General features: G+C 37.5%; 1 protein-coding gene across 6 annotated transcripts in view; it reads right to left on the bottom strand.

Moving 5' to 3' along the window:
• The window catches only part of DLGAP1 (DLG associated protein 1), a 404,901-nt gene that overhangs the window by 291,103 nt on the left and 85,850 nt on the right, over positions 1-27,948 (bottom strand). The window contains exon 3 of one of the 6 annotated variants that reach the window (XM_064705917.1): positions 27,742-27,898. The exons of the other annotated variants lie outside the window; for them this stretch is intronic. The gene's annotated coding sequence lies outside the window, so the exon portion shown is untranslated. The remainder of the gene's footprint in view (positions 1-27,741; positions 27,899-27,948) is intronic. 6 annotated transcript variants of the gene reach the window in all.

Raw genomic sequence — 27,948 nt, 5'->3', positions numbered from 1 at the left:
TTGTTAGCCTGGGTTTTATTCCTCTTCCTTCCTTTTATTCCTCTTCCTAGATATCTCCATTCAGATATCTAGGCTCCTTCATAACTCTAAACTGGTCAGTGATCCAAGAAAAGACTGTGTACTTGTTACACACAGCTACAGTGTAAGTGTAGTAAACTAAACAAAAGCCAAACTACTACTGAATTAAAGAGTGTCCCTACTGGCTTGAAAGTAATTCAGTTTATACATACCATCTTCTTGGGTTTATTACCTTACATTAATTTTGCCTAAGGCTATTGACCATGTCTTTTGGCCCATAACAGACTGATTTATCATGTCACACAGGGATCTTTATGGTATTAATGAGTCTACTCTCAGTAGCTGAAATTGTGCTAAAGCAGAAGTACAGGGGGCTAAACAACAGCTATAACATGAATTTTGAGACCTATAAAGCAATACTCAGAATTTTTCTTCCATCTTAAATTTCTCCATTCCATTCTGACAGGGAATGGTGAAAACTATACTGGTGAAAGCTTTTCTCCAAATCAACGGACATGGGTTATCCTACAAAAACCCCAGGATGCTTTGTTTCATTAATATTCTTAACAGCTCCCTTAAAAGAATCCTGTTGACATATGGTATTTTTGGGAAATAGGGTCATGGGGGAGGGAACTTCTCCTCTCCTAAGCCCCATAAATCTCTCTCTCTCCCAAGATTTAGGCAGGCCAAAGGCACTTACGGCTATTTACATAGAAAGCCAAAGCTTACGTATAGTCTCTCAGTTTCTATGGCAGCACAGCTCCTATAAAAACACAGCTTAAAACCAGAGCTCTCCAAGCTCACTGGCATCCCCGTGTACTCTCAGACATTCCCTCAGCAGTGAACTTCTCCTCGAAACATGCCAGACTGTGTAAATTAGCGCTGACCCCACCAGTGGCAGAGCGAACAGTGCGGTGCCGCGGAATGCTCCCAGTGCAAAGGGCCAGCGGTTACTGCCTCTGCCTCCTGCCCTCCCTCCTGCCTCTCTCCAGCATCCTCACTGGGATCACCGAGGGCTTGCCAGGCAAGCAGTGGGAATGGAAAACCACGCCAAAAAGCGCACTTTCCTTTTATGTCCTGCCGCGTTCTCCTCTCCCTCCAAGCGAACTGAAAAATCCATCACCCGGAAAATTAAGATGGAAAAGATTGAAATCACTGCTGCCTTCACTGCTGCTAAGATTATGCAATAGAAACACCTCCTAGATAATGGGATTTGTCAGCATCAGCTGAAAAAAATGCCTACTGTGTGATACTATAAAGAAACCAACTATCCATACAAACAGGAAGTGGCTGATGCTATTTTTTAGTTAATTCAATGCCTGAAGCAAAGCCATATATTACTGGTAACTAAATAGATAACTGCAGCACTTTTACAAAATTTACTTAAATTTTACATTGCAATTAAAGTGTCTGCTTTACACAGACACTTGCTTAATCTTCTTACTACTACCTTTTGCCATTCCTAGGAAGAATTATAAGATTTGCATTTTACTACTGGAACACCTAATTGCAGCCAGTAAAAGGGAATATATTCTCTAGGGTATCCAAAAGTACCCTGTATGCTTATTAAAAATTAAGTGTAATAATGTTTAAAAATACATAATTTCAATTGAAACTCCAATGGGAAGGGTTCTCTTATAGTCTGAAAAAAGAAAAAAAAATCTGTTTAGGACAGGAATACTCCTCACAAAAAAATTTGAAGATTTCTTTATGTAACTTAAGTATCACATCATTATGTGACAGCTTTCTCTTCTGATGCTAAGAGAGCCTTGGATTGGCAGGAGATTTGGAAGTTTTGATTAACAACCTACTGGAGCTGTTGGCAATGTGCCTGGGTGTTTCGGATTACTGCTGCTATAGAAACTCCCCTGGGTGACTATGCTGCTTTTCTTTTTCTCACATTTCTAAAATGTTGGTCTTAATTTTTTTTTTGTCCTTTTGCAGTTTGTTCCACTCAGTAGCAATTGCTGCACTACTGTTCTACTCTCACTTAGTGAATAGCACAGCTACACAAACAGCTATCATTACAGATAACAGGCATCATAAAGGAGTTTGCCATATGCCTTGTCAGCTGGCCAAACTGATGGCACGATTCCTTTAGAGCAGTCTGGGTAGTTCATAGGAAGTATATGCATTTCAGGAAGCTGGCAATTCATTGTTTTTTTCTAAGAACAAATCTAGTTAACAGACTTTAGGGCTGATTATATATGAGTTTAATACTAGCTTAAATTGATACGTAAAATCTGTAATTTCAATTTATCCAAGAGAGAATGAACAATCCCTTTTGTTTTGACTACAAAATCAAACAAAAATAACTAAATTTAATGTGATATTCCCTCCTTTCACTTCACTTTTTCAATTCTCTTTCTTTCTTCTCAGGATAATCCAAGTTGTTCTAATATGGTGGGAATAAGCTGTGTTTCTCCAGCACCACTAGGGGTGATCAGGCTTTAGGGGGAACAGGAACAGGACCATAAGCACTTTCAACAGCTACTTAATGGAAAAAGGGAACTAAACAGTGAAGTGACCCAAAGTGTGGTGTCTGACTGCTGCCCTGAGTATCTGACCAGGCTGCATCACAAAGTTAACATGAGCTACACCAAAAGCGTACCCAGGCCATCATCAGTGAAGTGAATGAGTCTTCTGTACTCATCAGCCCACCCATGCCCACAGCTGCAATCATAGTCCCAAGATGCTCCATTTCTAGCATGGACACATGTGTACACATTGTGCTGAGCACAACACAGGCTCTTGTGTTCCTCTACTTGTCCCTTTGACAGGAGCCCAGCCACTGCCCAGTCTTTGTCACTTGTTCCTGGTGCCCTCTCTGCCAGAGATTGTTCTCCATGGGAACAGGCTGCAAGTGGGATAAGCTGGTTCAGCAGTGACAACATATTTGTTGGCATCTTATCTGTGCACATACAGACGAAGTCTGATCTGATGGGGCACAGCAGGGCCCTACAGCTCCTACATCAATGCAGCAATGGATGAGCTGCCCCTACCAGAGTAGCTCATGCAGCTCACACCATGCTCCAGATGCTCCCAGGAAATGAGGGATACTGTGAGACTTCTACAGGAGGAATGAACTGCCCTCAGCTGAGCTCAGGAGAGATGCCAAGTGACCCTCCTCAAAGGGGAGGCCCTAACACAGTGCACAAACCAGACACATGCAGATGACTGACACATGGCAATAAAGAAACTATCTGAGTCAAGTAAGTCACATAGGTACATAGAAATCGTTGCTTGGGAGATTTTCTTTTTTAGTTGCCCATCTATGTGGGTTCATAGCAGGTGAACTGCTGAGTAACTTCAGCTCTCAAGAAGGTCCATGAAAGCAGACTCCAGAGGGTAAATAATGTCTAGCAAATGGGTTTAAAGCTAGCAAGTGATTTAAAGTAAAGCACAGAAAATGTACTTTTTGCATGCCCCTTACAAAGTAGTGCCATCAGAGACTTGATTGCGCTGGGTCTCACCTCTTTGGAAGATTGCGAGCTTTTTACCTTGTCCTCCAGAACTTAAAATTACTACATGCGAAACAAGTTGCTAGAACCACAGCTCTGAACAGAGCCTTCTAAATATTGCTACAGCCCATCATACCCATTTCATATCTGCTGGAGCTTGCTGAGAGCCTGAAGCAGAAACTGAGAGAAAGATAAGTGTAAATCATCTCTACTATTTACAGACAGTATCCAGGCAAAATCTGAACCAGAATAATTCAGAAATTGATTTTTTTATCTACTTCACTTATCAAAGCTTACAAAGAAATGGGGCATTGGATCATCAAGGCCCTTATCAGTTTCTAGAGTTATTATGAGAAGAAAGATAAATTGTTATGATTGCAAACCTGGCAAACACACAAACAATCAAAGCATCTTAAAAGGAGAAATTACAGGCATATTCTCAAGTAAGTTAAAGTGAAAGAAAGAGTCAGCAGGGTTTTAGCAAAAAGCCCCCACAAACATGCATGCAATTCTAAGGAGATGCCTCCTATGCTGCATAATCCTATTGGAAATCCCATTTATGTCCCTCTTGGCCTTTCACTAGTATGCACTAAACCATCTAAGTTGGCAGCAATCTCTAGAGGTCATCCAGTCCAAGCACCCATCACAAAGCCAGCCCAGCCAAGTTCTGCATCCCTCAAGGATGGATACCCCTCAGCCCCACGCTACATTAGCTCTCATGATTTTACCCCAGTCATTTCCCCAAATGCCTATTCTTTAGTCACAATTTCCTGTGTTTTCCTTAGTCTGTGGCTTCGAGTCCTTCCACTACACACCTCTGAGAAGGGTCTGGCCCCGTCTCCTCTGTATGTCTGAGGTAGTGAAGATAGCAATGAGACCTCCCATCAGCCATCTCTTTTTAATGCTGGACAAACCCAGTTCTCTCAGCCTCACCCCTCATAACCCCAGAAGTACTCCAGCCCCATGACCATTTTGGTAGCTCTCTGCTGGATTCGGCTCAGCACATCAGGGAATTTCTTTTGGCAGAGGACTCCAAACTGGTTGCAGCTCTCCTAATGTGCTCTCACAAGTACCAAGCATGGGAAGGAAGGACTTGCTGGTAACACTGCCTGGGACATGACTGCCCGTGTCTGCAAGGGAACACTGCAGATTCAGGCACAACTCATCATCCACAAATACCTCCAGAACCAACCAAGCTGGTTGCCAGCCAGCTGGCCTCATGGTCTGTGCTGTTGTGCAGGGTTACCCCAGCCCAAACACAGGACTTTGTATTTTCTTCTGCAATGAAACACTGGCTATCTTTCAGTACGGTCTGGGTTATTTCAGCTCTCTCCAGACCACTTAGCTTTGAAGGAATATAATTACGTGTTGCCATCTATTCCTTTAAACCAAAGGTGAGATAAATGACTAGAGAAAACCACCAACTTTTCCTGTAATTACTAATGCAAAATTTAGAAGAAAGGCTTCAAGTCCAAACATGTAATATAAAACAAAATAAAATAAAAAATAAATTCACATATAAAGAAATAATATTAGTTACTAGCAAAATAGTCCTCTGTGTTGCATTTATGGTTCAAACCTTAAAAATGGCAGCCTATGTAATATCTAGCAGCAATATTTACAAGGAAGAATACACTGCACTTTTTAAATGTTTAAGAAGAAACATTTAAATTTATTTTCATGAGGAAAAAAAAGCAATAGATGTTGAGACTGGGTTGCAAGCACTTTTAGAGTCTCATATTTTCTATCTTCCTTCCATCCTCCCCTTTCCTTTCCAGTCCTCAAATGATATCATATCACAGCTCCCTTCTGAACCAGAAAAAAGGGAAAATCCATTTCAGGACTCATAACTTTCCTTCCATTGCGCCCGAGGTTTTTCATTTCCATAAATACAAAGATGATACAAAATATCCACATATCACAGCCTAAACACCACACAATCCCACAACACCCCCTATTGATCTGATGATCAAGGAAAATGAATTACAAATAAGAATTTCAATAAGAATCTGCTCCTGCACAATTTCATTGCAAAGAATCAGACTTTCCCAATGCTTGAACCACCCAGACTAAAGCTAGTGATGTGAGACCAGGAATTACAATAGAAATGGGGAGAGATAACATTACATTGAGTTACTAGAAAGAGTCCAATATTTAGGAGGCATTTAAGGAACTTCATGACACAACAAACCACAAGGTATTTACATCTCCAGAGGAGAACTGGAGATACTCCCCTTTCTCTCCCACAAATCTCTTTAATAATTTCAAATGCTACGGTGTAGCAGTGGTGTCTCTGCTCCTCCTTTGCAGTCACCATACACCACTACATTCCCACATATTCCTGATAAAATGCTACTTCCCTGCTCCTCCTTGCAAGGGAACTGTGACTATGCAATAACAATTTACCTCTCCATTTTAGTCCTCCCTTTTCCTTCTTTTTCCTTCCACCCTCCAATCTGGTTATTTTTGGACTGCCAGTTGGGATTATTACCTTTTCCCTGCTAAAATAAAAACAAACAACAGTTATACTTCAGTTTCTGGACTTAAGCATGAGATCTGTCTCAAACATTAAACAGTCACATTTTCTTGCCTGAGGTGCAATGCTATCTCCTATGACACTGACTAAAGCAACCCTTGCAACTAAAAGCAGATTCTGTTTCTGGATTCATATGCACACTTTTCCGACTTCCCCAGTAACTACCCATCTGAAATCCTGAGCAGCACTGCATCCTGAGAATTCTGTACTGGCTGACATTTGCATAGTCTTAGAGACTATTAGTCTTTCTGAAATGAACTACAATCATAATCAAAATATACATGGCTAAAATAGAATATTTATAACCTAAAACACCCTTCTCTTTGACATGTTATCCTAATTTCAGACCACATTGTAGTATATTTTGCTTTTTTCGTAAGGCTTTCTACTTAAAGATAGGGTATTTGGGAGGAATTTAGTATCTACAAAATAATAGACAATGCAATAGCATCAATTTCCCACCTCTGAATAAAGGTCTACAGTAAAAAGAACACAATGCTTTTCTGGGAAGCAAAGACAAAGATTCCCCACACCCCAATTTTATAATGTCACAATGAAGTCCCAGGTAAAACCAGTCTTAAGTTGTGCAATAGCAAACATTCCTCAAATTAAATAAATATACTACCACGTATTATTCAAATACTTATTCCCATATTTTTTTTTTCTTTCTCTGCATTAGAATACTTTCTTCTTTACATGAAGAGTTTTTAGAACCTGGAAAAAAAAATTTATTGTGCAAAGTTCAGTATGGCAAACAGCTGTCAGGAATTGAATGAAGATACTTATTTCAATGAAAAACATTGCCTTCCCACTCTGGACAAGAAGCCAGTGTGTATATACCTCCATTTTCCTGATTTTCCATATACTGAGTGTGGAGGGTTAAATTGGGTGGACTTCTGAGTTGCCCAAAATGCAACTGGGTGTGCTGGCTTCCCTTCTGCAAGTCTGAGTCACTCAGTCCCTCAAGAAGGGTTATGGAATACCTGACAAAAAACTTTTTTGTTTTCAGGATAGTAGGCAAAATTAAGTCAACGTAAAATCAGTTTTCAGCACGGTAAGGCTCAAGGGAATCACAGGAATGATAACTGCTTAAGAAGGTGGTGGAAAAAAACAAGCATGCGAAAATACACTAGGAGAGGATGAGAAAATCTAACACACTTCGTGAAGCCCAGCAATGATACCTCACCCTTCTGAAAAGGATTCTGCTAATAAAGCACCTGACAGTAACTTAGAAAACACACCACTTCCGAGAATGGGGATTCCCAAAATTATGCACATGAATTATCCAGTCGCAGTAGGGTCTCTTGACAGGCCAGACTTGAGAATTTTCAGATGAAACATAGCAACAAAGTGAGCAGCTCAATGTAGAGAAGTTTTAGACTGCCAGTTGTTAACCCGAACAATGCCCACAGTGTTACTGAAAACACTTTTAAAACAGCATTAATATCTAATGTGAATGGAGAGCCAGATATGACCTATACTGTTGGGCTGAGTTCTCCTGGAAAACTGCATGTACAGAGCAGTTAGTAAGCACTCAGTAAGCAGAAAATTAGAGAAGAATTTTCACTTTTTTAATTACTTTAAGCACCAGATTTAGTGCAATCCCCCTCAGGAATACACATAATTCCTTTTCACAGGTGTTTTTCAGGCCCTGCCAGGCACTATCGTACCCCCGTGGAAGTAACATAACCTTTGTAAATGTGCATAAAGGAATATTTGCAGATGTTGACATGCTCAATTTATTTATACAACTGCTGACCACTTACCTAGTCACACTTATTCTTCTCTCTTGATGGTAGCTATGTTACAGTGAAATTTCCCAGCCAGACTGCACAAATTCCAATAATCTAGATAAGTACCTGGCATAGTATACCAGATTGTTTTAAATGTCAATTTTCTGTTCTCCAGCTGTGTTTTCAAAGAGTTAGTTAAATTAAAAGTCACACAACCTTTATAATATTTAAAGTTTATAAAAAATTTGTATTTTCATTTCTACTCTGTCCTGAGTTTGGCCAGGACAGGGTGAAATTTTGCAGTAGGAGGGAGCATGGTTAGGAATTTAGAGGTTATTCTGCAACAACTCACTTCATTTTCCAGGGACAGAGATGGCATGGCCTTGAGGAGGGAGAGGTCAGGTATTTTAGGGGGTTTTGGTGGAGTGTTGTGAGCAACCACATGTGAATTGTTTGGGCTTTTTTTCTTATACTAATACTGTTATTAGTATTGTTGCTGTATCTCATTGCTGTTTCCAGTAAATTGTTCTTATTTCAACCCATGGTCTTCATCTTTTGTGCCTCCAGTCCTACTCTTCAGCCTGGCGTGGTAGGAGATATGAGGGAAAAGAAGGAGTTATTAATAAGCACATGGATTGGAGAGTTTCAGTGGGAATACTAAATTGGGGAATACCATTCCTAAACCACGATATACTAACACAATTTCCATTCCTAGGTTTACAAGACCAGAAGGTACCCACATTTGGATATCCTCACCATGTTCAAAGTTCACCAGAACATTGGATCCCTTTAAACTTAACAACTGTTATCAGTAAATTAAGCTGATATTTGTAACTAGAAGTGAACTCAGCTGAAAATCCACACAGCCCAGCAGGATATGTGGAGTGGCTGCAGTCTCTGGAAGCAGCATAGCTATTTTCATAGGGCTTGTTAGCTCAGGCACCACATTGCACAGAGAAGTCATATTTCAGTTCTATTTCCAGTCATAACAGTGTACACATGTACTGAGCTAGAGTTTGTAACCCTATTCTAGAAAATTTCATCAGTGAGTCTCTCCTTTTCCTATTTCTTTCTTAATCAAAAGAGAGAAGAGATTTAGCTTCACATTCTCAGGGTTGGGTTTTTGGGGTATTTTTTTGGTTGGATTTTTTTTTTTTTTCTAATAGAGAATAGCAAGACAAAGATTCCTGAATTTTTGCCAACTAGTGCCTCAAGCAGCCACCTATAACTTGAAAGTGAGATGTCATGAACAAAAAAGTAATGCATATATCCATCACTGCCAGGCTGCTATAAGATGCCCCAAATTTAGGGACCAAAAATAAATCAAAAGCAAGCATGGAGGTTACCAAGACTAATAAATGACTTGAACTCCCCAAAATAATTTCAGAGAGGTTAGCAAAACCAGGTCTGAAAAGGTATGAGACACCATACTCTTGCTTCTGTAAGCTTACTGTGCCCTCTGTTGATCATTATAATACTCCTTACAGCTACATGAAAACACATTTTGCCAATGATCTTGTCTTGTTCAGGACACTCCGTTCTGTCTAGTCAATGAAATATAACTGCACAGATAAAGAGCAGGAAATAGTACCCTTTCTTTATTTTATGATGAGCTTGGGAAAATGCAGAATTAACAGGAAAAACTAAAGAACTGTTTAATGGTTAAAACCACCAAATAGTCCCCCCAGAATTCCTACCTTCTTTGTAATTTAATAATTCCTATGTGATAACAAATTAGAGCAGATAGAATCATTCAAACCTTTCATAGGTCATCCGAAGCCTGAACAAGACTTTTGATTTAATTTGACAAAATTCTCAGAACGGAGGATACTAGGGAACCAGTGGCATCATTGCTTTGATTGTGAAATGCTGAACATTTTGGAATGTAATGGAACTGAAAATAATTTACAACACATTCCAGAATTACAGACATAAAAATACAACTGGAATATAATTCCTATGCCTTAGATCCATGGTCTAAATATCATGTTCACTTATCCACATTGAAATAGCTACTAGTGATGCTATGTGCTTGGGTTTAATTTGTTTTTTTCTGAAAACACTTTGGAAGGGAAAAAGGGATCTTAAGAGCTCTCTAGTGTATTTCCACACTTGTTAAGTTTCCCTGAAGAAGTAAACAGGATGGTGATTTCTCTTCCACTTACTCTACCATCAGGAACACAATTTTCTCCTAGGCAAACTAGAATATAATTAAAATTGAAGCACATCCCTTTCTAAAAGTATTTACAGAATTTTGATTGTTTGTTAGCTAACAGCTTCTGCCAGTTTTTCAAACAGCTCAAGGTCTCAACACCAACCTTTGGTTGAGTTTCTTTGATGTTCAGTTAGAGTGGCCCTCTTTGTTCAGGCTGAACAATGGCTACAAATGCAAGAGCCCCAGTTCACCTCCCCACCAGAAACTCTGCTGGTTGTAGTCCACACACAAAAACCGTGGTGGCTGATATGGTGTAGAAGACCCCATAAACATTATTAAAAAAGCTGTCTGAAAATCTCCATTCCTCTTCTGAAACATCTCTGGGGGGAAAGGAAGGGTAGATCAGACCACTATCATTAAAATGCTGACATTCAAAGCTCTGTGAATATATTTCAGAAATTAGCTTCATAAAGGAATAAAGACATTCTGTATGCTGTTGAAGATGCATTCCTTTGCTGTCATCCAGTGTTAACATTTCCTTTTTGATTCGTCTTGCAAAACTTCTTTCCACTGATGTCTTACATACCTGCCTTACCTTTTGCTGCAAGATTTTGCTTTTGTGGATAGATGGTTTGCTTTATCTTCTACAGTACTCTGTTATGAACTTTATATTTACCCTATAGGGTATATTTCCTCTAACTGTTTGGTTTGAGGCTTTTTTAAAGAACATGTCCCTGAGACTGTCTTCTGCTATGCTGTCATCTTGCAGATATTTATTTACAATTACATGAATCTTCAACTTTGGTATGGAATCTGCTGAGTCTAAATTACTGTGTGCTGATGATAAAATGATACTTCTTTTGCCAACATCTGTTCCTGTAGCCTATTAGATTTTATCAGTCTTATGTCAATTCATATCCTTCCACAATATCTCTAACGCTGGAAGCAAAATCTTCCTTTTTCCACAAAATTCTATCCCTTTCAGAGAGATTGGGTTTTTTTTCCCCTATGAAAATTTATTAGTGTATTTCTCCCTATGTTGACCAGACATTTTTCATATTGTTGTTAGGAAGTTCCTTTCTCTAGAGATTTCCATTTAGCCCTTCTCATGACTGCAAAACCAGAAACCCTATCATCACTCCAAAGCAAGGTGATCAAACATGATGAAAACACTTTCAGCGTTCCCAAAGTCCTGTGCACTGCTACTGTGCATGTAAAGATAAAACATTTGTTGATGCATTTTCAGTTTCGGAAAAGCCTTACTGTTTCTCAAAATGGCCTCTCAAGCAACAGTTTATTGAGCTAGGCATTTCAAAAAACTGAAGTGACAATAATAAATGCATCAATTAGATTTTGAGAGTACAATTGTTGTCAATGTAGTCAAAAAGACTTTGGAATGAGGGAGTGGAGATCTGAACAAATAAAATATATCACCTGATGTATCATCTAATAAAAACCAGACAACTAAATTACCCATTTTTGGTACTTTAAACAAAAAGCTGTATAGGATTTGGAATAATTGCTGCATTATTATGGAAGCCAAGCCACAGTTCTTCCTTCTCCATCTGACTACCAGATCAATAAATTTTATCAAGAAAATTTCATGTTAGTTTTATTTAGTTCAGCCATGTGCTTGTGAGAACTAGTATCGAACCTCTAATTTCTAAAAGTGCCCATTCATGTTTTATGCTTAAATAGGCATTTGTACACACACAATCACATTACCTGTTCTGCCTGTCTGGCCACATGCAGATTCCAAAAGACCAGATGCATTTGCACAGTATCCTCCTAGAACCAAGAAGTACTAGGACAAACTGACCCTGATCCATCTGAATAATGCTGAACACATATTAAGTAAATAAATCTGAATTTAGAAACTTGAAGAGATTACAAAATCTCGGCTACAGCCCTCATGGTGAAAAGTACTGCACTACTCCCCAGTCTGCAGTCAATACCTTAGTTTTAAGAAGTGTTTGACAATGTCTTCTGGAAAACCATCTCTTCATTGAGCAAGCAGCTTGAACAGTATGTATTCCAAACTATGTTATGTCATTTTAACCTAGAGAGAAACACCAGTGCTTTGGACACAGAAATCAAGCACAGTGCTGTCCTAATACTGTGATTAATGCTGTGAGCTACACCCTGCCTAGCCCTCCTAATCTCTGGGCTTTCTAATTTATAGCAGAGATGGATAGGCTATCAGTGGGGAATTATGAGGATTACTCGCTGTTTATCTCTCCTTTGCAGAGACACTTTGCTGCTTATAGAATTACCATAAACCCTCCAGCTACAGTGCCACTTCTATACTTATCCAGAAGTCTAGATACCTACTGGGCACAAAATGTTTTGATAGTCAATATATTAGAAAATGTTGGAGTTGATGGATTATTTTTTTTTACATGATTTGAACATACTGTCAGAACTCGTCATGTTACTTCACTGGTAATTTGTCTGCAGGTTATCTTGCATTCCCTTGAAATCCAGTGCTGTGATCTTGTCTACACTAATTAGAGTTCAGCATTAATGCTTGGAGGTTGCCCTCAAGCATCACCACAGGTGAAACCATTAAACATGTATGCCAAGCCATCTCTGCACTTGCAGCAAGTTATGTAACCCATTTCAAAAGACTTCATCTTCATGGTCACCAGGAACGTTACTGACTCACCTACCATCTGAAACTTAAGGGCTTTCTCAGTGCTTCTACAGAAAGTCCTTATGTTGTGGAGCACAAGTCTCCTTTTGAGGTGAAACTAATCAAAGAGTGTGATGGGAAATAGGTGTGCTACTTGTTTTAGTTTCCTGATGAAGGAAGAAAGAAAGGGACCCTGTAACATTTACTTTTCACTAACTTAAAAATCTGAATCTGTACAGAAAAACTTTGTACTTTAGAAGGAAATTTATGAATGAGAAACACCAGTAAGATAAATATAACACTTATACACCACATTTTTTAATAGTTACACGTGTGCTTTGATGAACCCTTTTAAATACGTATTGCATTTATAGACAGGATATTTAGAGTGAGGGTGTCTCTGTAATTAAGTGACCATTTAAGCACTAACATTCAGCTGAATTGTACATATTTCATGCTGCTTAGATTTCAATTTTGGCCTATATATAGGTTTATATAACCATATTCTTATGAAACTTTTCACAATTTCCCATTGTTCTTAAACTTTGTACTTCTTAACCAGCCTGCTAAACAGGAGACCTTAAGAACACTTAATTTAAAGGCTCTAATTCTATGCATGCATATTTATATACATAATAAAATATGTACAACCCAAAGCTTTTTCCCTCCTCTAAGTCACAACATATCATCTTTGCCATTGTACTGTCATTTGTATTTGTCTATGCTCACTTTATATTCAAAGACTGTAACAAAAAAATTGCTTAAACATCATCTTTGGTTAAAACAAGAACTCTTTTATTCTCTACATGATCTTCTTTCACTTGTTTCTTATACCTACACACATCTTTTGAATTGTAAGACTTAAAAAAAACCCTAAAATCAACCAGATCCAAACCACTTCATGCCTGAATTCCTTTCAGAATCCTATAAAATGTCTCAGCATATAAAACACACACGTGTAGTCATCCAGACCCTTCCTTCAAGCTATCATGAAATAAAAATACAATTACTAAAGGAGAAGACCATTCTCTCTACCAATCAGCCAATCTGACAGCCCAGCCTCAGCCCACATTTGTGCAACTGTGTCATGCAAACCTTTTAAGGTTTTATCTCATCTTTTAATCTCTAGTTAGTGCCTCAGTATAAACCAGCCAAGATCCAGTCCTATTTTTCTGTTTTTCTAAGTACTTTCTCAGTCATTTTCTGCAGCACAGGATCTCAATTGCCTGCTAAGACCATCTAGAATTGTCTTATCTAGTCAGTTCGCTTCCATCACAGGGGCTTTGCACACTGAAGATCCTTTGATTTTTCCTCTTCTCTGAACTCCAAGTACAGTCTCCAAGGGAAAGAAATTATTGAATAAAGTTGTTTAACTGAAGAGAAGGGTACCTAAACATGGAATTTAACAACAGAGACAGGCAATCATACTAATTACCAGTCCATTCTCTCACCCTATGAGAGGCTGCTAACAAAAGGGGAACCATGACCAAGCCTATCCTCTTTTTCAAGCTCAGTCAATGTTAAGTCCATGCCTCAGTGTGCTGTCATATCCTATAAGCAGGATGACATCAACTTACTTTCTTCTGTCCTGAGTTTGTTTGCTTTTCTGGCAGGCCATGCTAAAAACATACAACATTGTTTGGATTTCTCAAGGCATTGGCAATGCAGATAGAGAAAGGCAGAATTGGGAACCTTTCCAACAGGTTCTTGAAGTTTAATAGCATGTTTACATAACATGTGGGACTCTTGATTTAAAAATGGGTCATCTAAATAAGTCTGTGTTAATGGATGAAACATGGGTAAGTCATGTTATCAATACAACTCACACACTTCTCAAGTGCCCATGATCCTGCTCCCATTTTAACTGTTCTTGTCAGTTCTGATGTACATACGGCCAACTCTTATTCCTTGTAGTTCCCTGATGACTGCTCCACATCGGGCTGTATTCCAGGGACACAGCCTGTATTACCAAGGGACAACAGCATTGCTTCACCTCTCAGAAAACAAGCTACAATTCCTTTGTGCACCAGAAAATTGCTGCTGTCAGCTGCAGCAGAACAGTCTCCAGCCTCGCTAGCTCTGCTGCACTGCTGAGTGCAGGGCAAGCGTGAAGCCGTGCACATCCCTTCCAGATCACCTCTCTGTGATCTGTGATTCTGTGGATGAATGCTTTTATACAAGGACTTAATGTCTGGATAGTGAGGAGAGAGGTGTACAGCTGACTATTTGACTTTTGATGTCCACCTTATTTGTTTGGTTTTTGCTTTCATTAGCTTTGCTGTATATATAGCTTCAATGAATTGCGCAGGCTTCTCTCTTCTTAAATGACATCTATTAAATTACAAAGACATTTAAGAAATGTGGATTATAACACCAAAATAAGGATAGTAAATCTTATTCCAGTGAAACACCCTATGGAGTGTTGGAGGGAATATTATATATGTTTAACATCATTGCACTAGGAGACAGGGTAAATTTTATCTCAGTACTATTCACCTGTTTTATTCACACGTGGAACATGAACATAGATCAAGTAGTGTACTTGGGTTTGCTGGTATTCTTTGCATTTTACATAGCTTCCTTTTCATCTGTGAAAACTTGGAAACATGAGTTCTTGCTGGGATATGTCTTTAAGGTGCAAATTCTAGTTACAAACAAATAATAATAAGCCTATTGCTTAATTAATTTGCTCATATTAGTCTCTATTTAGGACATGGTGTTAAGCTCTACTGATGGGCAGTCCTGCTACCAATCTCTGTATCAGTCAATACAGTTTCTTTGGTTTGGTTTTGTTTACGGAGTTCTTCAAAGAAAAAAACACTGAAGACAAATTAACTCACTTGCACTCCCCATCAGGCAGAACAATACCTGCATGCATGTACAACACAAATACACAGTCTCTGACAGTGTTAAGGAAACTTGTGCAGTTTAAAGAAATGTAAAACATCACTAACCTACAGCAGTGGCACTACATCAGAACATTTAAAACCTACTGCAAATAAGAAGATAGTTTGTGACATTTTTAAAACTGTAAATTAATTCCCTTGAGAAAATGTTAAAAATTACTCATTTTGCTATCTTAGATAATGAAAGAACATTCAGGCAGATTACTCTAAGTTCATGCTCCTTATCCAAACTGAATTTTTTTGTTTAGCAGTTAAGAGCCACTATGCCATCTTCACTGTAACCACCTTGGCATTGCAAATAAATTCCCTCTGTGTTTCCAAAACCCCATAAAAGTAAAGGTGTCTTTGAAAAAGAAAATTAACAGGAGGGTGTGACTGGGTAACAAAGTAGGGGCCTTGTCGTGGCAGGAATAAAAGTGCCTGTGGTTCTCTAATACATTCCTTTCCATTATGAAAAATGTCTGCCACTACTAATTTTTTCTCATTATTTGCACAGGATTGGAAATGAGGCACTGTCAATATGAAAGGAATTCACAGAGACACCTTCCTATTATTCTGCTAGCCTATACCACAACACTGTCCATTTTATTTATTACTTTGCTGAGCTGGTCTTTCCAAAACAAGCAAGCTGATAGAATTACCCCCAAGCAGTTGCCAAAATGATGATTAATATTATTACAAACTAATGCTTCTCATAAAACAGAGACATAAAACAGATTTCCTTTGACATGAGCTGCAAAAATCCCTCCTGGTCTCAGATGCTACACGCTGCTGGAAGAACATCACCTAGCTCTGAAGGTGAAGTTCATGCACTGATCCTTCCCAGCTGAGGCCACCATATAGCTATTCTTACCTTCAGATCACCAACAAATGCTGGCAGGGATAATGTCTTTCTAGAAATACCTGCATGCTGCTAATGCACCCTCAGCACATACTATCCATGACTTACTTCCTTCAAATCCTTTTCCTTCCTTCCCTCAACACTCACAGTCACACCTCCTCCCTAGCCTCCTCTCTTAACTCCTTTAGTTAAAAGTTTATAGACAAAAAAAGGCAAAGTTTTATAGTGAAAAGGAAAGATTCACTACTGTAGGGGTATAGAGTACCACAGACTTTTGATAGGAAGGAAAGGAGCTACATTTCCTCCTCATAGGTTTGCAGATCTTACAGAGATGTAAGTCAAAGACTGAATCTAAAACTAAGAGACAATTTTATCTAGCAAGGAGTGACACAGTTATCAAGGAAGAAAATATCCTAGAAAATCCTAAAAAATAAGCTATTGTTTACTGGATGATATTCAGGACAGTCAGGTTAAATGATGCACAAACTGTAATCAAAATTGCAACCACCAAGCTGGAAAGATTGGCAAAGAAAATGAAGACAGGAGCGCTCTTCTGGGGTGACAAGAATGCACACTGAATACAGCAGCAGTGAGAAGACTAAAACCTATCTAATGTAGATTATATAATGCTGTACACTCAATCATAAAAGAAAGTTTTCTTAAAGTTGGAAGCGTTCATCTTCAGGGGCACCCTCAGCTGATGCAGAAGAGTGAGCCCTTCCAACTCACAGGAGCTGCTCTGCGGAACCTGCAGTGTTACCCACTCCTGGTGGGATGAAGAAAGGAAAGGATGAAGAAAAGAAAGGAAGATGAGTGTTGTGGTTTCACCCTGGCTGGCCACTAAGTACCACAGAGCCACTTGCTCACTCCTCTGTATCAGACCCCCAGGTGGGCAGGAGAGATGGAAACAAAATCTAAACCTCAGGGGTTAGACAAGAAAAGAAAAAAACCCCAAAATATAACTTTAATAATAACAACAATAATATTAATAATAATTTACTAATAATGATACAATTATACTAATATAATATTATACTAATACCAGAAACAGCAATAACAAGAACTGTAATGATAAGAAGAGGGAAAGGGAGTAACTGAACCCAAGGGAAATATGTGATGCATAATACAATTGCTCATAACCCACTGACTAATGTTAATCACATCCCTGAACCACAACGAGTGGCTTCTGAGCAACTCTCTCCAGCTTTTATATGGGCACAACATTCTACAGCATGGAATACCCCTTTTGCAGGTTGGGTCAGGTGTCCTGTGCTCCCTCCCAGGTTATTGTGCAACTCCTCACTAGCAGAGCATGAGATACTCAAAAGCCCTTGACTACGTGTCAGCACTACTTAAAAACAGAGTGTTATTAACATTATTCTCATACTAAATCCAAAACCACAGCACTGCACCAGCTACAAAGGACAAAATGGACTCTGTTGCACCAAAACCAGGGCATCTAAGTAACAGACTGGCAGGAAGTGGAAAAGGCATCTGTAGTAATAAATATGGATAGCTTTTATTTTGTTTGAGCTCTCAGCTATGCTTGGTATCACTTACCAAGGTATTAAATGTAGAAAAAGTAAACAATCACACTCTCCAAAGCTGCTGTGCAGCTTTATCATCATGTTAAATGAAAACGTCTGTGCCCTATAAAGTAGATAGCTTTGTAGTAGAATTTTGTTTCAGAATTATGTTTATCAATTAAAAAAAATCTGTGTATTAGACTCAGAATGATAAAGTATCAGATTTTTGTGATACTTACAGCTAAGTATGAATGACACATAACAAGAACATCAGCTAATGATGAAGCTCATGTTAATATCACACTCAGCACTTAGAAAACATCAACCATGTAGTCAGCTTTCTTCTGCTAGAGCCAGAGAATTCAGAAGAGGAAAATTTGTCAAAGTTATTTCATTTTCTTTTGTGAGCACCTGCTAATTTTTAAAAAAATATAACTTATGCAAAAAAAGGCATCCTGTATTTTTATTTCCTCTTCCCATAAGACCCAGTTAAAAGCAATAGGATGAAGTATGCAAATGACACATTGCAAGAGAAGATGTCTGTACCACAGGGTGCTATGGGACTCTGTGATATTCATGGTTCTGCATAACTTAATTTATCCATTAGCAGATAAATAGGAACTGTTAATACTCAGGAGATGTTTGCTCAGGAAGTTTGAGTGGCCTAGGTTGTTCTGGTCCATTAACAGAGAAAGCATTGTTCAATTCCTTCTCTTACACAACAGACAGTGTCTCCTGGGTACCACCGAGGCCACTCTGTGATGCTCTAGCAGTAAAACTGCCTTGAATTAAATTATCCAATAATTATGGATAATAAATGTGGCCAGGGGAAAAAAAAAATCAGTATAAAGCAGGGGCAATGAAACAGGCCCTGTTCCCTCCCCACTGTGCTCCTGGGAATGGAGCTCAGCTCTTGGTTATTTGTATGTTGTGCCAAAAGATAATATACTCAAAGGCAGAGTCTAGAGAAGACCTTATGCCCCTCTAAGGTGTCACATGGGATTTGGCTGGGTTTTGGTAAATCAGTCACAGAATGACTAAACTGGTTCATATTTGTCATTGTACTGTCCATGCAAGTTTAATGGTTAAGGAAAGGCTGCCCTGGGAGATTCTAATCTCCACAGAGCCTCACATTCTCTTCAGAAAGATGTCAGAAAGATGACCATGATCAATGTAAAGGTTTCAGTAGCAGGGAAGGATCCAGTTTTGCATAAACATTAAGGCAAGTGTTGTGCACCTTTGATGAACACACATATTTGCTGAGAAAGAAAGAAAGGATGTTTTGGTCGTCCAGACTTTATATTTCTCAAAGTTCTCCTGTAGCCTACATGGGAAAATTTTACAATATGTTACATTGAGACAAAACTTTTTTAGAAACTTCAGCTTCACAGGACTGTTTGTCAGGACAAACAGGACTGTTTGTCAGGACTCAAAAAATACTTATGGTTTGGGGCTTTAAACTGCTCTTTGAGAGACTCAGTATACCAGAAATATGAAACTGTTTCTGGCTAATGCTGACAATTACTTCAACACAGCAGTTATCTTCCCTATTAATGACACATTGCCCAAATTTCCCATTTCATATGGCTATTTTCCACACTGTTATTCCTGAAAGTAGAAAAGGAAATCAGTTGTCACTCAGGCCTATCACTTTTTACTGTAATGAACAGTCTGAGTGTATGATATGCATTCACAGAAGGTTGGAAAAAGATTCTATCTTTTTTAGACATGATAAACAAGGACTTCCCACAATAATTCAGTAGGATTGATTTATGCTGTCATGATCAATCTGGGCATTTTATACTTTCTCTTTCTTAGGGTGTTTTTTCTTCTGTGAGATTAATTGTTTAGCATTGCTAATTTCTAGTGAATATCACATTAAAATATGCTGAAAGCTAGGAACATGTGTAGAAATATTCTGAGGTTGACCACAGCAGATGCTCAAATGCAATTCAGTTTCGTAGAACTGCAGTTTGACAGAGCAGCAATGGAGCACTCTAATGTACTGAGGAGGAGTTACCAGCATACACATTATCGAGAGGGATGTGAGGCACCCCAGTAAATCAATATAAATTCCAAAATTCAGCCTCAGACTCTTGAGATGGAATTCTAGTGGCACGCAGGAATAAATATGAAGATGACACCCAAAAATACAGAGGCAGTACAGGCACTCTAGATCCTAATTTTAAGTACATTCTCTGTATCATGTTATTTATGCTCACTGCTTTTCTACTGCATTACTTGCTCATAAATAAGCTACAGGTCGTGAAGGGGGCTGCAATGGAAACATTCACTGCACAGTCCCTACTTTCTAGGGGATGCCAGGTTGCTTCTACAATGACCAGCACTGTCAGTGTAAGTCCACTGAAATGAGAGTCAATGTCAAAACAAATCTGCAAATTTCGGTACAAAAATAAAGAGGCTTCACTTGTGGCTAACCCAGATATGAACTAAGACGCAACAGTCAGAAATATTTTAAAAGGTTTTGTCCTGGAGAAATACGCAGCAGATCTTAGTGATGCTACGTTAAAAAAACACAACAAAGTGAACAAATATGACAGAAAAATCATCCAACTTCTTTTAGCGGAATATGAAAAACAATCTAAGATTGTAAAGAGTAGATGTTTACCATGCAATTAATTACATAGATTAACCAAACTTCTCAGTGGCTACAAGCAAAATTTTATTGCAAATGCTTAATAAAACTACATTCCTTTTCTGTATTTGTTTCATTTCATATCCTTAAAAGGACTTAGAGCTGCCAATCTGAGAAGCAGATAAGTGTCATGTGATCAGAGAGAACTTAAGCTCAGTTTTATCAGCCAATACCAACTAAAATAATCAAATTTCATGTCAACACTTCAATCCACAAGGCCAGGGTTTCATCATTCTCACCTGTTTAAAGTAAAACTGCCTCTCTTTTTAAATTACCTCTACCCACACTTGGAATTGCACAGCTACAGCTAAGACTATAAAAATTTCTAGTGCAAATCACCACATCACAAATTACATGGCTGGATGAAAAGATGCAAGATTCAGTAGAAAAGAAAATGCTTGTTTCTGACACTTATTCTTTGAACATAAAGGTAGCGGAAGAAAAATCAATCAATAATTAAATATTTTCTAGCATTATAGATTATTTTAGTCCAGTTAAGACTTTTTCCTTCCACAATGTCAATATAGCAAAAAAGTCCGAATACATCCTGAAGTAATGAAATGAACCACAGTGGTCTCTTAAGTATTATTTTTTATGGGCTAACCACAGCTAACTGAAGTAATTTACAGTGTATACATTTAACTTATTATACTTTATATTTATATATATATATATATATATATATATATATACACACATACATATATATATAGATATTTAAGCACTTTCTAGTAAGTCAGTAAAAGCACTTCTGCTCTAATCAGATAATAAGCAATACCACTGCAGAATCCAGTGGAATGGAAAATAAATGGAAAATAATTTAATTTAAATTATTAAAATGAAGAATTTTATATATCACATATTTCTTTGGAAATTATGCATGTGCAATGTACACTGTACATTTTGTACTTAACTAATCTTTTCATGAGTTACCCACAAATTCATAGCATACCATTTCCAACTACCTCAGAGACACCCATAACAAGGCAAACTATGCTTTGCATAGTTCAAGGCATCCACAGTAAATTATTTCATGCCAAAGTACTATCTATTGATATGAAAAGACAGACAAAGCCACTTTTGCTGTTCATATTTCATCTGAAGAGTAAAACATCTAGTCATCAGAAAAATGAAAAATTACTTTCTATCATCATGCATTACAGAGAAGATGGAGCAATTTATTAGGATTATAATACATATTAATATATGGCATGAAGAACGCCTTTATTTCTTCATGTGATTTTCATAATTCTGCTGCACTCTCAGCAACTGTTCTCCTTCCTCCCCCAAATTCCCTTCCCACCTTACTGCTGCAAAGCCACACTGAGATGCTGTGAAATAGAAGCAGAGAATCCCAAGAATGACCAATGGTCCATGACTGTGCTTGGTACCAAGTGCTCGCTCAGAAAAAAAGGCAAGAGAGAAACTGGCCACGTTTTATGGTGCCACAGAATAGTAGAAATGTAGTCATTATCTGCCAACATCAGACAAATTCAGCCTTCAGATAAAAGGCTTATGTTTTGAATAGCAGGGACAAATTGCAAGTACAATCCATAGTTTCTCTATTCATAATAATGTTAAAAATTCAAGACACTAACTTTTTGAGATTACATGCTCATTGAAACTCAAGACTTCAGCTATTTGCTACATATACAGGTCAATCCTCCAATATTAATTAGTTTTTAAATTGTAAACTGTTCAAATACTTTTAAAGCTTTTTTCAAATTTTATGGATTTTGATAGGTTATATTAAGATATCAGAATTTTTAACTGCATACACTGCAACTGTAAGTGGACTGCTAATTTTTCACAACCTCGACTCATCTTTTCTGAAATAAATGTAGTGTTTCATAAAACACATAAAAATACTTCATCTAATTAAGTAAATGCCAGAGATAGAGCTAAAGTCTAAACAAAGGCTTATCAACAAAATTTAGGGGCTTATTGAACCAAGAACAGAACTGCTCAGACTGTTCCAACGGCTTGGCCTTTTGTAATCAAAAGGTATTTAATTTGAAAATATTTTTTCTTTGAGAGACACATATTTGTATTTCAAAGAAAAGAGGCCACCCATTCACAGGAGTGCCAGTGTGATTAGTGGAAATCAAATTACCAAATTCCAGTTTGCCTTGCAGCCTTCAAGTTTTTTGTATCCCAATGTTATGGTTAGGCACATCCTTCTCCCAGAAACCTTTAATGCTTCTCAAGAATTTGAGCTTTACTGTCAAATTACAGTCAAGGTTCAAACTAATTTTGCCACCTAGGAAGAGAGTTTATATAATTAAAAAAGCTCTGATGACACATTTGTTAAAAAAAAATAAAGCATCCAGCAGGGGTCAGTCTCAGAAGAGAGGTTGTTGGGAATAACTAAGTAAAAAGGGAGAAAAAGTCTCCTTAAGTATTATTGAACATAATACAGATCTGTTAGTCTCCTTTCAATTCCTGTTAGATTTCAATCATTAGATTTCCTTCACTTTCAGTTCTGAAACACGTAGATATATTATGTTTCATTAATATAGGTGATGAGGCAGCTGGGGTGACTTCACTTAAGAACTACAAAAATGGGCGCTGAATGGAAGAACAGTAATTGTTTAAAATAAACCTTGAATATTTATGAAGCTCCTTTAACAGAGACAATCCAATAGCAACATTAGATTTTATTTTAACTTATTAACTGTAATTTATGTATACACTGTCTAATTCTGCCTTAGACATGACCTAACACTTTTTCCTCTGATGCTAGTAACTATAAGAGTTCATTTTAACTTTATTGTGACTATTTTCATAAAACTGAATTTATACTTGAAACACAGAGCCAGCAGCCTATTCATCTACAAAAATGAAAGTTCCACAAAGTGACTTATGTTGGCCTGTTGCAAATGCCAGAACAAGTTCTAAGGTCCAGAAACATGGTGTTCCTGCAATTGCAAACTGCTTCTCTGGAAGAACCACCCAACCAAGCTTACCCTGTTGAATGGAAGCCTCAACCAGACTTAAATTCCAACAGTTATTATTCTGAGGAGCCTTGGAGAAGTCAATTCCATAGCATATCTGCTCTGTGATGAAACAAGGAATAGAAGATAAGGGAGTAAAGAGCTGTCTGTTGACCACTGCTGTGTTTAATAGGACACATGATGCAGTCACCTGGATTGAAGTTCTCCAAGCTCAAGAAGAACCCACATCATAGAAAAAACACATCTATAAATTCCAACTCATGTAAAAATTTACTATCAACCCCTCCTTTAGTTTCTTTGACTTTTTAGTGGTTAACTATTGCACTAAAGCTGCCTAGAAATGAGATATCCCATTTGCAATGGATATAGTTAATGAAAAAGATAATATTCCATGAGCAAGGTAAAATCACTAAATAATTAAACTCAAGCTTCCTAAAGAACATTAGCATATTGTAACTTTCGACAGTACAAATATTGTTTGATATTAACCCATTTATTGTTGTAATGCCCTGAAATCCCTTGTACCTCTTGCTCATGCATTCCCATGCACATTCTATCCTTTCTTCTTTTAGTTGAGTAGTCTAAATGCTACTTAACGATTAAAACTATGAATTACTATAATTTTAACATTCCAATACTTATATTGCTTTTTGTAATTTCATTGTCTTCTGCACTGATGGCCGATTCAAAGGAAGATTTAATTCCAGAGGTGATCTATCATGTTGCAAATGTAATTTTTTCACATGAAACAAGAATAAATCTCATCACCTTACAATCCTTCAAGGCCCTCCTAATGACAAAATGATTTACTGACTTGGCTGAACTATTTTTTTTCTAAAAATTTAGAACCATCAGATATTTAATGACTCAATTTAAAGTGCTGAAATAGAAGCACACTGAAAGAATATTAAAATATTGGTATTCCCCCAAGAATTAACACCTGTCATATCAATAGGTTTTGAAGTGGAAGACATCGTGTCCATTTCAATTGCAAATTTGCAAGTAAACACTGTAAAAGGAACGTGTCTTATTTCTGAAGAGGCATGAAAGCACCATGCTCCTTTTGGACTGCAAGATTTGCCAAGGTTTAATTATGGAACCTTCACATTCTTTTCACTTCAAAAGCTAATCATGTATGAGAGGTATCCCCTCTCCTCTGGAAACTACTGGCTCTAATTTAGAGCAATACAAAAGATAATTCTGATATTGATTTAACTATTACAGGACTAAAATAAGGCTTATATGCTTTGCCATACCATTTCTATTAGTGAAATGATACACTTTCCAAGATATATCAGACAAAAAAAATATACATTACACATTATGTAGCTGACAAGTGGTAGCCTATATGTGAAAGAAAAATCACACAAAAAACAAACTCCAAAAAACAACTACCCATTTCTCTTTAAACATACCAATTTCTGTATTTGTAAAGATGGGCCATATTGGACTAAAAGATAATGTGTTTGCAAATATCTGAGAAATGTAGCAGCATTTCTATTGCAGAACATTTCAAAAAAAACCATCAAAATGCATTAGAGTAAAAAAATTGAGCAGCAGGTAAAAGATGCAGTAGAGGAACAAATCAAACAGAAGTCAAGATTTTACTTCTATATATATTTATATATATGTATATGTTCACATAAACAGAGCCCCCAGCTGGAACTAATGATTGTGTATAACTAAACACTTTGAAAAATTAGAAATAGTTAAATGGATCATCCCATTTCACTAGATAAGATGAAAATACCCACAAAGAATTCAATTTTTTATTAAACTATTTATGTGTGAAACATGCATGCATGCATTCTCGAGAACCACTATAATGATGTGTATATTTATCTGACTTTATGCTACTGACAACATATTTGATCAGCTCAAGGTTCAATCAGAACAAACTCCACAGCTGGTAGCCTGAAAACAACAGAACAGATAAAAAAGAAAAAAACATGCTTGAGGGCATGGGTGTTTGATATTAAACCACTGAGATAAAATACATCTTCTTATACAGTTTTAGTGATCACCAATGCACAACATCCGTTACTACAAAAGGGAAAAATCCAAAAACAATAATAATGATGATACTGTAATCAAATGTTCAGGAACTTCAGTGCTGTACTTCTCAGAAACTAGCATAAGACATTTTAGAACAGTTGACAACGTGAAAAAGTGTGAAAAGAATTTTGGGACATGGCAAATTACTCTAAAAAGCTCATTCTGATATTAACTGATCTGTATTTTCTTGAACATATCACTGAAAAGAGTTAAGTTCTTGCAGACAGCCTTTAACATTTTGATGGAACAAAGTTCCTTTGGTAGCTATTTAGTGCCTGTCCACTAGAAATTTACTTTTTCTCAGTTGTAGGAAAAGAACAGTAGCATTATAAGCACACTCTAAATTGTCTGTGGCTGTTGAAGCTGTTGAGGCAACACAACCTTCAGCATCCTACCTAATCTTGTGGCATATGTCAGGCTTTTTTAGGAAGGAGGTCACCAGCTCAGTGCTACAGGAGCTCTGGTTATAGATAGGAGTAACCAAAATTCAAACACTCAGAGCTACCTTTCTACTCAAGTATGCAACTGGCTTACACTAAAAACCAAAGATCACTGTTCCGCATTCCAGAGCCTGCTTAAACACTGCCCTTTGAATTCATACAAAATACATTAAATCTACTGTTGCTTTTATTACTGTGATAAATATGCTTTACTATTTTATTTATTTTCACAATATTTTTGATTTGAACCCACAATTTTTTATCCAAAACATTACTGTTAGACAGGTTCTCCATTTATGTATCATTTTGCATACTTTTGTAACATCCTTTATTTTTGCCCACTAGTCAAGGAATTGAGATTTCCTACATTCTTTTTCACTTTTAGTGAAAGTGGCAAAGGCATAGTAGCAAAGGCAAAAAGTAATTCAGTATCTTTTTGCGTAATGCAGCTCTCATTTGATGCGACATAATTCAAAATATGTCATAATTAAAAAATAAGTATTTTTTTACATATAGAAAGCTAGCAATATGTGCCATTTATATGCAATATGTATCTTGTGACTAAAGAAATACAGTATGATTTTATTTAGGGAGTTAATAAAGCCTATTTAAATGTTTCCTTAAATATATGGTGACATTTTTGCTCCACTAAGATGAGGAAAGAAGAGAAGAAATGTTCTAGACTGACTTGAAGTTTCTTTTTCCTGTGTTTTCTTTATTTTGAGAAAATGCTATATTTCTACTTGCAAGTCAAATTGCGACCTTTTCTCCTGTCTGTTTGTAATGTCTCATTTATAAGGAGGTTGGATTCAATTTTTACAAAAATATTCTCACCTTTTCACACCAAAAATGGCATAATATTAAAACCTAAAACCGATTTAAAAAAGATCCAACAAACTATCCTAAGTCCTTCTGCTATTTTTTGTTGCTGTTTCTTTGGTTTCTTTTGTTTTTGTTTTTTTTTTTCTGTGGCCTCACAATTATTTAATGCTGGTTGTAAAAAAGAATATTTCACAAACCATTTAAATTCCCAACCCTTTGTTATACCACAACAGGGTTAGTTCAATTAATTCTGGGGCCACTTGTTCCTACCAGAAAATGGAAATTACTCTCCTTGCACCTTCAGTTAAGGGAAATAATTTTCCTTTGTCTAATTGGGCTTGAACAGAAAAGCTAATGGCTTCACTTCTGGAAATAATGTATCTTGAGATCATAGGAAAATTCAGGTAGGAATGGACATCAGGCAGTCTCTATTCAGGCTCCTGCTCCAAGCAGGCTCAGCTGTGAGACCAGGCTTGGGTGCTCGGGGCTTTGTCCAGCTGGGTCTTGAACACTCCAGAGAACAGAGCCAGCACAGGATCTCTAAACAACCCAATGCAGCACCTGCTTGTCCTCAGAGTGAAAATGCTCCTCCTTCTAGTCATTCCAAACCTCTTGTTTCAACTCATGGTCATTAAGCTGAGTTCCTGCCTCTGCACCTCAATTTGCCAGAACATTTGCACTGGCAGCGGTTTGGAGCCAAATTTTCATGGGTCCACTCCTGAAATGTTCCCTTAGGTATGGTATGGTATAGTAATGTCAGATTCCTATAAAGGACCACAGCAAACCAGACAAAACCTGGATGACTTTCCTCAATCTCATTAGTTCTCTGCATGATTCTCACGTCAGTGAGGCTGTTTGCAGGAAATCCAATAAAGGCACTGTTACATATCATGGAGTTCAGTTTCAGATTAACACACCCAGCATCTGTTGTCTACATGCAAGAAAGATATTTAAGTTTGCTGTTACTTAGATAGCTAAGGCTCAGTTCTGTTGGGGTCAGAAATACCTTGGAACATTCCTTCCTGGCTCCAGCAAGCCCATTAGAAGGCTGCAGGTCTCCTACAGGTCCCGTGGCATATTTATCTATCCCACATGGATGTCTCAAGCACACCGCTGCATTTTGAATGATCCTAGAGGCATACAAAGGTGCCAGTGATTTGAACCTGTAGGAGATGGATATTTTTATCATTCTTTTGGCCTGACTACCATGGAA

The sequence above is a fragment of the Zonotrichia leucophrys genome, chromosome 2 (genome assembly GCF_028769735.1).
Source record: "Zonotrichia leucophrys gambelii isolate GWCS_2022_RI chromosome 2, RI_Zleu_2.0, whole genome shotgun sequence".
Lineage (NCBI taxonomy): Eukaryota > Metazoa > Chordata > Aves > Passeriformes > Passerellidae > Zonotrichia > Zonotrichia leucophrys.
The sequence above is the reverse complement of the archived record's forward strand: the minus strand, read 5'-3'. Positions and strand labels throughout refer to the sequence as shown.